Consider the following 7,335-nt stretch of genomic DNA (forward strand, 5'->3'; position numbering starts at 1 on the left):
CCCTCCTCATCAGCCAGGGTGGGGCAGCTGCTCTCTGGGGGTGGATTGATTTATCCAACTAATTAGCCCCAATTAATATTAATACATATGCTCAGCAACTGCAGCAGCTCGAGCAGAGAAACTGCCCGTTGGGGCCATCAATCACTGTCCAGGGAACGGCAGAGGACACTCGGGGACTCCGGAGCACGGGGACAGCACCTGGGGCACTATCCCCACCCCTCCCCCCACCCCCTGGGCTCCCAGAGGGACTCTGCCAACATCAGCCGAAGCTAGGAATCCCAAGGTACCTGAGCACACCACCCCTCTGGGCAGTTAGGGAGCTCAAGGCCCAGAGAGGGGCTGTCACATCCTCCAGGCCACACAGCAAATCCCAGGCTCGGCTAGGTCTGCCTCTTGCCCCCACCTTCCTGCCCTTTTCTCGGGCAGGCTGCAATGATACACCCACGCCTCTCAACCACTTCACCTCCTGATTGCAGCCCAGCGAGCTGCACCCATCCTGCCAGTTTCTGGAAACACCCCCGTGGGAGCTGTCAAAGCCGCCTTCAGGGACAGCCGGCTTAGGGGAGGCCCAGCCCCAGCCGCTGTGCGTTGCACCTCTCAGGTGTTCAGAACTGAACAGGATGGGGTGTGAGGGGAATGTGTGACCAGGGTTCCTATCTGGTGGGGCCTCAGGGGCTCAGGGGCTGAAAGAGAGGCCTGGCCTCCTCCGCCAATGGCTCCCATCTGTTTATTTCAACCAAGACCTCAAGGGAACGCCCACCGTGTGACTGAGCGCAGAAGAGGACACACGCCGCCCCCCTCCAGGCCCCGGAGGCTCAGAGGGGGAGCCGCCAGGCCAGGAAGAGTCAGCCCCCGACAGGCTCCCTGTCATCTGGAAGGGATCCGCCTAGTGGGACGGAGAGCCAAGGGCCCCTGCGGCTCGGTCTTCTGGGAACGGGGTCCCTTCACCGGCTGCCAGAAGACGTCTCTCTCTCTGTATCTCTGCCTTTCAAATAAATAAATTAATCTTAAAAAAAAGACAGGGAAGTGAGGGGCGGCGGGTTCGGTTGGCAGCGCGGAGTCCGAGCACCTGAGGGTCATTTGGAAGCAGAGGTGCAGCTGGCTTGCTGAGCACCCTAGGGCGCCCCACTGGCCTCTTCTGCCCCTTCCTCCCCAGGACCCCTCCACCCTCACTGCGCTCACCCCTGATGCCCCCAGCTCCCCCAGGCCTTGCGGTGCCTGGGCCACGCCCCACAGCACCCTGTACCTCCTCGCCGTACCTTGTCTTTGATTGCACCCCAAGGTACGGAAGACCTCTCTCTGTCTCTGTCTCTACCTCTCTCTTAGCTCTTTCAAATTAATAAAATAAATCTTAGAAAGAAAAAAAAAAAGACCACTCCACGGGGCTGCTATGGTGGGGCAGCAGATCAAGCTGCTTGCGATATCGGCATCACGTAACAGGGGGCTGGTGTATCTTGGCTGCTCTGCTTCCCACGCAGCTTCCTGTTAATACATCTAGAAGGCAGCAGGAGACGGCCATGTACCTGGGCCCTGCCACCCATGTGGAGTGGAGTTCCCGGCTCCTGGCTCCAGCTTGGCTCAGAACTGGCTGCTGTGGCCATTTGAGGAGTGAATCAGCAGATGTAAGATTCTCTTTGTCTGTCTGTCTGTCTCCTGGTCACTCTTTCAAATAAATTAAAAAAAAATTTTTTTTAAAGTCACTTCCTCCAGGAAGTGCTCCCTGCCACACTCACATGCACATACATGTCAGGATGCACACACATGTCAGGCCAAGTAAGGTCCCACTTGGTTTATTCTCATAATATCCAGGGCATTTACTTTACGGCCCTTTTAACAAGCGTATTTGTGTGACTGTGCATTTCATATCTGTTTGCTTGTAGAATGAAAGCACCATTCAGGCTGGGACTGTTCTGATTGGTTATCCTGAGTATATCCTGGGAATTCAATACACTATTGGGTGGAGGGAGGGCGGGAGGAGGGGATAGGTAGATGGGGAAGAGGATGGACGAGGGATCTGCCGACCAGGAGGAGGCCAGAGGTTGAATACAGACTGTGACTCATTTGTCATGGGCACTAATCAAGATCACGGCAGTAAATAAGATAAATGCAAGAAGGGCAAGGGTCGGAGACTGACTGGCAAGCTCCCTACTGGGGACGAGAGGAGGAAGTAATCAGGAGAGGCCAAGTGGGTTCACTAACGTCACCCATAGCGCCTCTCAGTCATCCTTCACTGGGTGCTCGCTGGGTGCTGGCTGTGCAAGGGCGAGCCTCCCGCAGCCCTGACCTAAGTGACCCCATCTGCCAACGCTGCCCCAGGTGGCCACGCCAGGTCTGTGTGGGGAATCTGGGAAGGTCCAGCCCCGGCCAGCCAGCTAGAGAAGTGGGGACTGAAGACGGATCCGGCTGGGAAGTTCACGGCCTGATTACACGTTTCTCTCTTTCCTTATCTCAGACCTGGCGGGGGTCTGCAGTCACACACCAGGCCTCTTTGCATGGATTTCTTGGTGGCTTAGATGAAGTTGGAGAGGGACCGTGCTCAGGCTCGCGGCTGCACAAGCATCAGCTGGGAGCCCCGGACAAAACAGCGGACCACGGAGCCAGGATCCAAAGCCTCTGGATAGGCTGGTGCCCTTGGGGTGGCCCTGAAAGGTGATGCCCACCGGGAACAGGTGGCAGGACCTCCGGCCATGTCCTAAAGCCCAACACCACAACCCCTAGGAGAGGGAAGGGGGGCAGACAGGGACGGGCCAGACTCCTCCCGTCAAGGACATCAGGAGATCCTATGTACACGGATGTCACTCCTGTGTTCACATTGTTAGTGTCCCCTAGCCCAGATCTCTAGGGCATGTCCTTACGATGGGGAAAGCACCCTGTATCTGGAGTGGGGCAGGCATGTTTGGAGTCTCCTCTCTGCCCCTGAGTGATTGGCCTTGGACACATCGTCAACCCTCTCTGAACCTGTTTCCCTTCGTGAAAACAAAAATCGTGCCCATCTTTCAAGTGAGAGGAGAACTCATCAACTCCACAAACAGATGCCGGGCTCTGTTACTAAGACACGGGGCCTGTTTTGAGCACGCATAGAGGCTCAAGGCCCTCCCAACACAGCCTGACAGCCACAAGAGGAGGATTACCTCACCAGGGTCAAGTAGGTAGGTGGTCTTTCGGTAGAGACCTGAGAGGGGACACGCCAGGCACAGTGAGCACGGCGAGCAAAGGGCATGAGGGTGGAGGTGCACAGGTGCTCAGGGCACTGCCTGCCAGGGGAGGGGGTGAGGCCAGAGTGGCCAGCAGCAGTCCGAGCAAGGGGTCTGCACTTGACCCAGGTGATACCAGGGTTTTTGTGGTTTTTAAAAAATATTTATTTATTTGAAAGTCAGGGTGACAGAGAGGGAGGTTTTCCACTGGTTCACTTCCCAAATAGCTACAATAGCCGAGCTGGGCCAGACCAAGGCCAGGAGCCAGGAACTCCATCCAGGTCTCCCATGTAGACGGCAGGAACTCAAATATTTGCACCATCATCTGCCCCCTCCCTGGACGCATTGCCAGGGAGCTGGATCAGAAGCAAAGTAGCCAGGATTCAGACCTGCACACCCATATGGGACACAGGTATCCCAAGCGATGACTTAACCCCCTGCCCCAGAACACCGGTCCCATGGCAATTTTTAAATGTGATCGTATTTGCACTGAAAGGTTGCCCAACTCCGCTGTGGAGGATGACCGGAAATGGCCAATGCAGAGGCAGGGAGGCCAAGGGAGAGGCTGTGGCAGTGGATGCAGCGAGACAGGGAAAGGGCATGAAAACAGGCAGCAGCCGCACTACTTAGAAGGTCTGGCGATCTCTGGGTTGGCGATTGGGAAGTGAGGAAGAGGCTGAGTGGCCTCTCACTCCTCCGGCCTCCGCACCACGGCTGTCAGAGGGAGCTTGCGCAGGTGCTGACGTGGATAGGCTCGGGTCGCTATCCCAATCCCCTCGCTTCTAAGCGTGAGACCCTGGGAACGGCACAGAGCCTTTCTGTAAAATGAGGGCAACGGTGCCCGTGGCGGAGTTATGGGAAGCCCAAATGGCAGGATGGAGGACAAAGTGTGCCGAAGGTAGGTGGCCCCCAGCAGGTGCCCAGTGCACGTGGCTCAGAACACCTTCCCCTTTTGCTCCTGACCAAGCCACCCCATCTGGGTGGGCATTTGGCACAGGGTTTAAGACAGCACTCGGGACCCCCCCCCCCCCATCCCATATTAAGAGTGCCTGGATCCAAGTCTTGGCTCCGCTCCTGATTGTGGCTTCTGGCTAAGGCACATCCTGGTAGGCAGTAGTGATGGCTCAAGTAGTTGGGTCCCCACCACTCACGAAGGAGACCTGGATTGGATTCCTGATCCCTGGCTTCAGCCTGGCCCAGCCCTGGCTGTTGCAGGCATCTGGGGAATGAACCAGCAGATGGGAGATCTGTCTCTCTGCCTTTCCACATTTAGGGGCCTTCACTGGCACAGCTGCCCGCCTGGCTTCCTTTCATGAATCCCTGCAGAGCGGAAGCCCTGAGAGGAGAGCCACAGGGTCAGCCTCGTCTATCAGTGCAGTCCCAGCGCTCAGCCCAGCGTCCAGCCCCAGCTCACAGGACTGACCGAGCGCCGACATGCCGAGGACACAGTGGGGAACGGGGCCAGGTATGGCCCCCGGAGACCCTGTTGGAGGAGGAGACAAAGCCCCAGCAGTGCCCTCCGAGAGTGACAGTGTGGCAGAGCGAGCAATGGGCGGCATGTTACAGAGTGACAGGGAGGCTGCCTTACGAGCTGGTGAGCAGGGAAGGCGACACTGAGGCTCAGTGCAAACACGAAAGCCTGGAGCAGGGACCAGCTTGGGGCGACAGGAAACCAAGGGTGCTGGCGTGGCTGGAGCACAGTGAAGCAGAGGGAGAGAGCCCCTCCCCTCAAGATGAGCCTGGTGATTGGGCAAGAGCCGTGTCACTTAGGGCGGGGGAAGATGCACGGAGGTGGCTGGGCTTTGATCTTGGGGGAGGGGTCGCCATTGGAAAGTGTTAAGCAGAGAAGAAACTGAATTTGACACTTTTGCAGCATCGCTCTGGCTGCAGTGTGTAGGATGGCCTGGGGGATAGGCGAGGAAGGGAGCCCGGAGCCCGGCGAGGTTATTGCGGTGCCCAGGTGAGGCATGGACGAGACGCAGCAGTGGAGATGACACAGTGGACACCCACTGCCTCAGAGACCGCCCCCCCCCCCCCGCGCTGCCCTCCGCAGCACCCGGCCCTGTCTGCCCTTCCCCCAGCCCGAGCACCGGGAGGATCTGATGCGTGTGTGTCCATGCCCCCGAAGCCCAGGAGCCTCTCCAGGACAGCAGCCAGGCTTGCGTCAAGTCCACCTCCAGCACGGCTCAGCATGGGGACAGACACGGCCATGCTGAGGCTCCAAGGGCTGAAGCAATGAAAGAGCGAAGGAGCAGCGCGTGCATTCTGCAGCCCCGTGTCTATGAGTGCAAGGGTTCCAGGAACTGAGAGAGACAGACAGCAGGAGGAGGAGGAGGAAGCTGGGGCAGACGGCGGGTTTCCTGCACCAGCAAGAGGTCAAAGTACAGCAGCAGGAATGAGGGATGTGGGCAAAGGGCAGCATCTACCTGCCTCTGTCAATTCATGTGTCCCTGCATGGGCTGGGCCCTCATATCTAGCCCCTGAGACTGGCCCCACCTGGGCAGTGTGGGAATTAATGAAGAGGGCAGGTGCCACTGGGTGTGGAGGGGCAAGGCCTGGGAGGGGGGCAGGAAAATCCCAGTACAGGAAGACTTGCGAAGGCAACTTGTCTGGACAAGAATTTGGAGGGGTTGGCGCTGTGGTGCAGTGGGTTAATGCCCTGGCCTGCAGCACTGGCATCCCATATGGGTGCTGGTTCGATACCTGGCTGCTCTACTTCCGATCCAGCTCTCTGCTGTGGACTGGGAAAGCAGCACAAGATGGCCCAAGTCCTTGGGCCCCTGCACCCACGTGGGAGACCTGGAAGAAGCTCCTGGCTCCTGCTTCAGATTGGTGCAGCTCCGGCCATTGCAGCCAACTGGGGCGTGAACCAACGGATGGTTGACCTCTCTCTCTCTCTCTCTCTCTCTCTCTCTCTCTCTCTCTCTGCCTCTCCTCTGTCTGTGTAACTCTGACTTTCAAATAAATAAATAAATAAATCTTTAAAAAAAATTTTGGAACAGGCCAGGTGGACGCCCAGAGGACTCTGGCTTAGAAACATCTTCCTCAACCAGCAGGAGAGTAGGGGCCGGGGCCACGGAAGAGCAAGACACGTCTGCTAGGGACCAAGAAACCCCCAGAGTCCATCGCGCACTGGCCACTACCCCCCTGCCAGGCACGCTGGCCAGTTAGAGGCCAGTTGGCAGCCTAGGCACCGGCGAGACTCAGCAGAGACCGCTCACCAGCAACCCCAGTGTCAGTTCCAGAAGCCCCTTCCCCAGCTAAGCAACATGGAGCAGCTTCCAGATCCTTCTCCAGGCTTTGCCCCTCCAATCTGCTCTCCTCCCAGAGCTCCCACCACCCTCGAGGCGGAATTCAAGCCCCAGACGGCCACCCACGTCCACCCTGATCTGGCCCCACCTACAGCTCTGCTTCTCCTGTGCCTATTCAACACAGCTGCCATCTGCCAAACTCACCCTGGTCGCTGGCCAAGCTGTCCCTTCTCCTTGGGAGATCCTTACCTCCCCACCTCAACATCGGGGGATCGGCTGGACCCAGCACAGGTCCTCCTTCTTCCGGAAGCCTCCCCACAGCAATCCAGGCCTTGGCTGCTCCTGCAAGCACTCTACCAGACCATCTCATCTCAAGCTCTCCTCCCTGGACCTACGGGATCCTCTGCCCACCGGCCCCTGCTCGTAGGGCTCCTGACTCCCTGCCGACCAGCTCGGGGGCTTCCCCTGCTGCTCTGTGCCTGGCCCCGTGCTGGCCCCAGAGGGTGAACTGCAGCAATGAGGCCTCCTGCTGGCAAGGAGAGCCTGTGCCAAGACAGCCAGGGCCAGGCACAGCAGGAAGAGAGCCTGCAAGGCTCTTACACCCTGCGAGGGTTCCAGGGAAGGAGGGAGAAGGCCTCCGGGAGAAGACGGATCTGAGCTGGGCCTCGAGGGCTGAGTGGCGGACGAGCAGAAGGAGCAGCCTGGCGGAGGGCAGGGGAGACAGAAGGAAGAGGGCAGAGCACAGTGTCCGGCCGACTAGGACGGGGTCCGAGCCAGAGCGGAGGGGTGAGGGAGTGGCGGGGTCACGGGCCCACGTCCACCCTGCGGGAGCTCTGCGAGCAGGACTGTGGCATGGCTGCAGCTGGCTCTGACAGTCAAGCCAGCCTAAT

This window comes from Oryctolagus cuniculus, chromosome 7 (genome assembly GCF_051225735.1).
Source record: "Oryctolagus cuniculus isolate XC-2025 breed Fujian yellow rabbit chromosome 7, ASM5122573v1, whole genome shotgun sequence".
NCBI lineage: Eukaryota > Metazoa > Chordata > Mammalia > Lagomorpha > Leporidae > Oryctolagus > Oryctolagus cuniculus.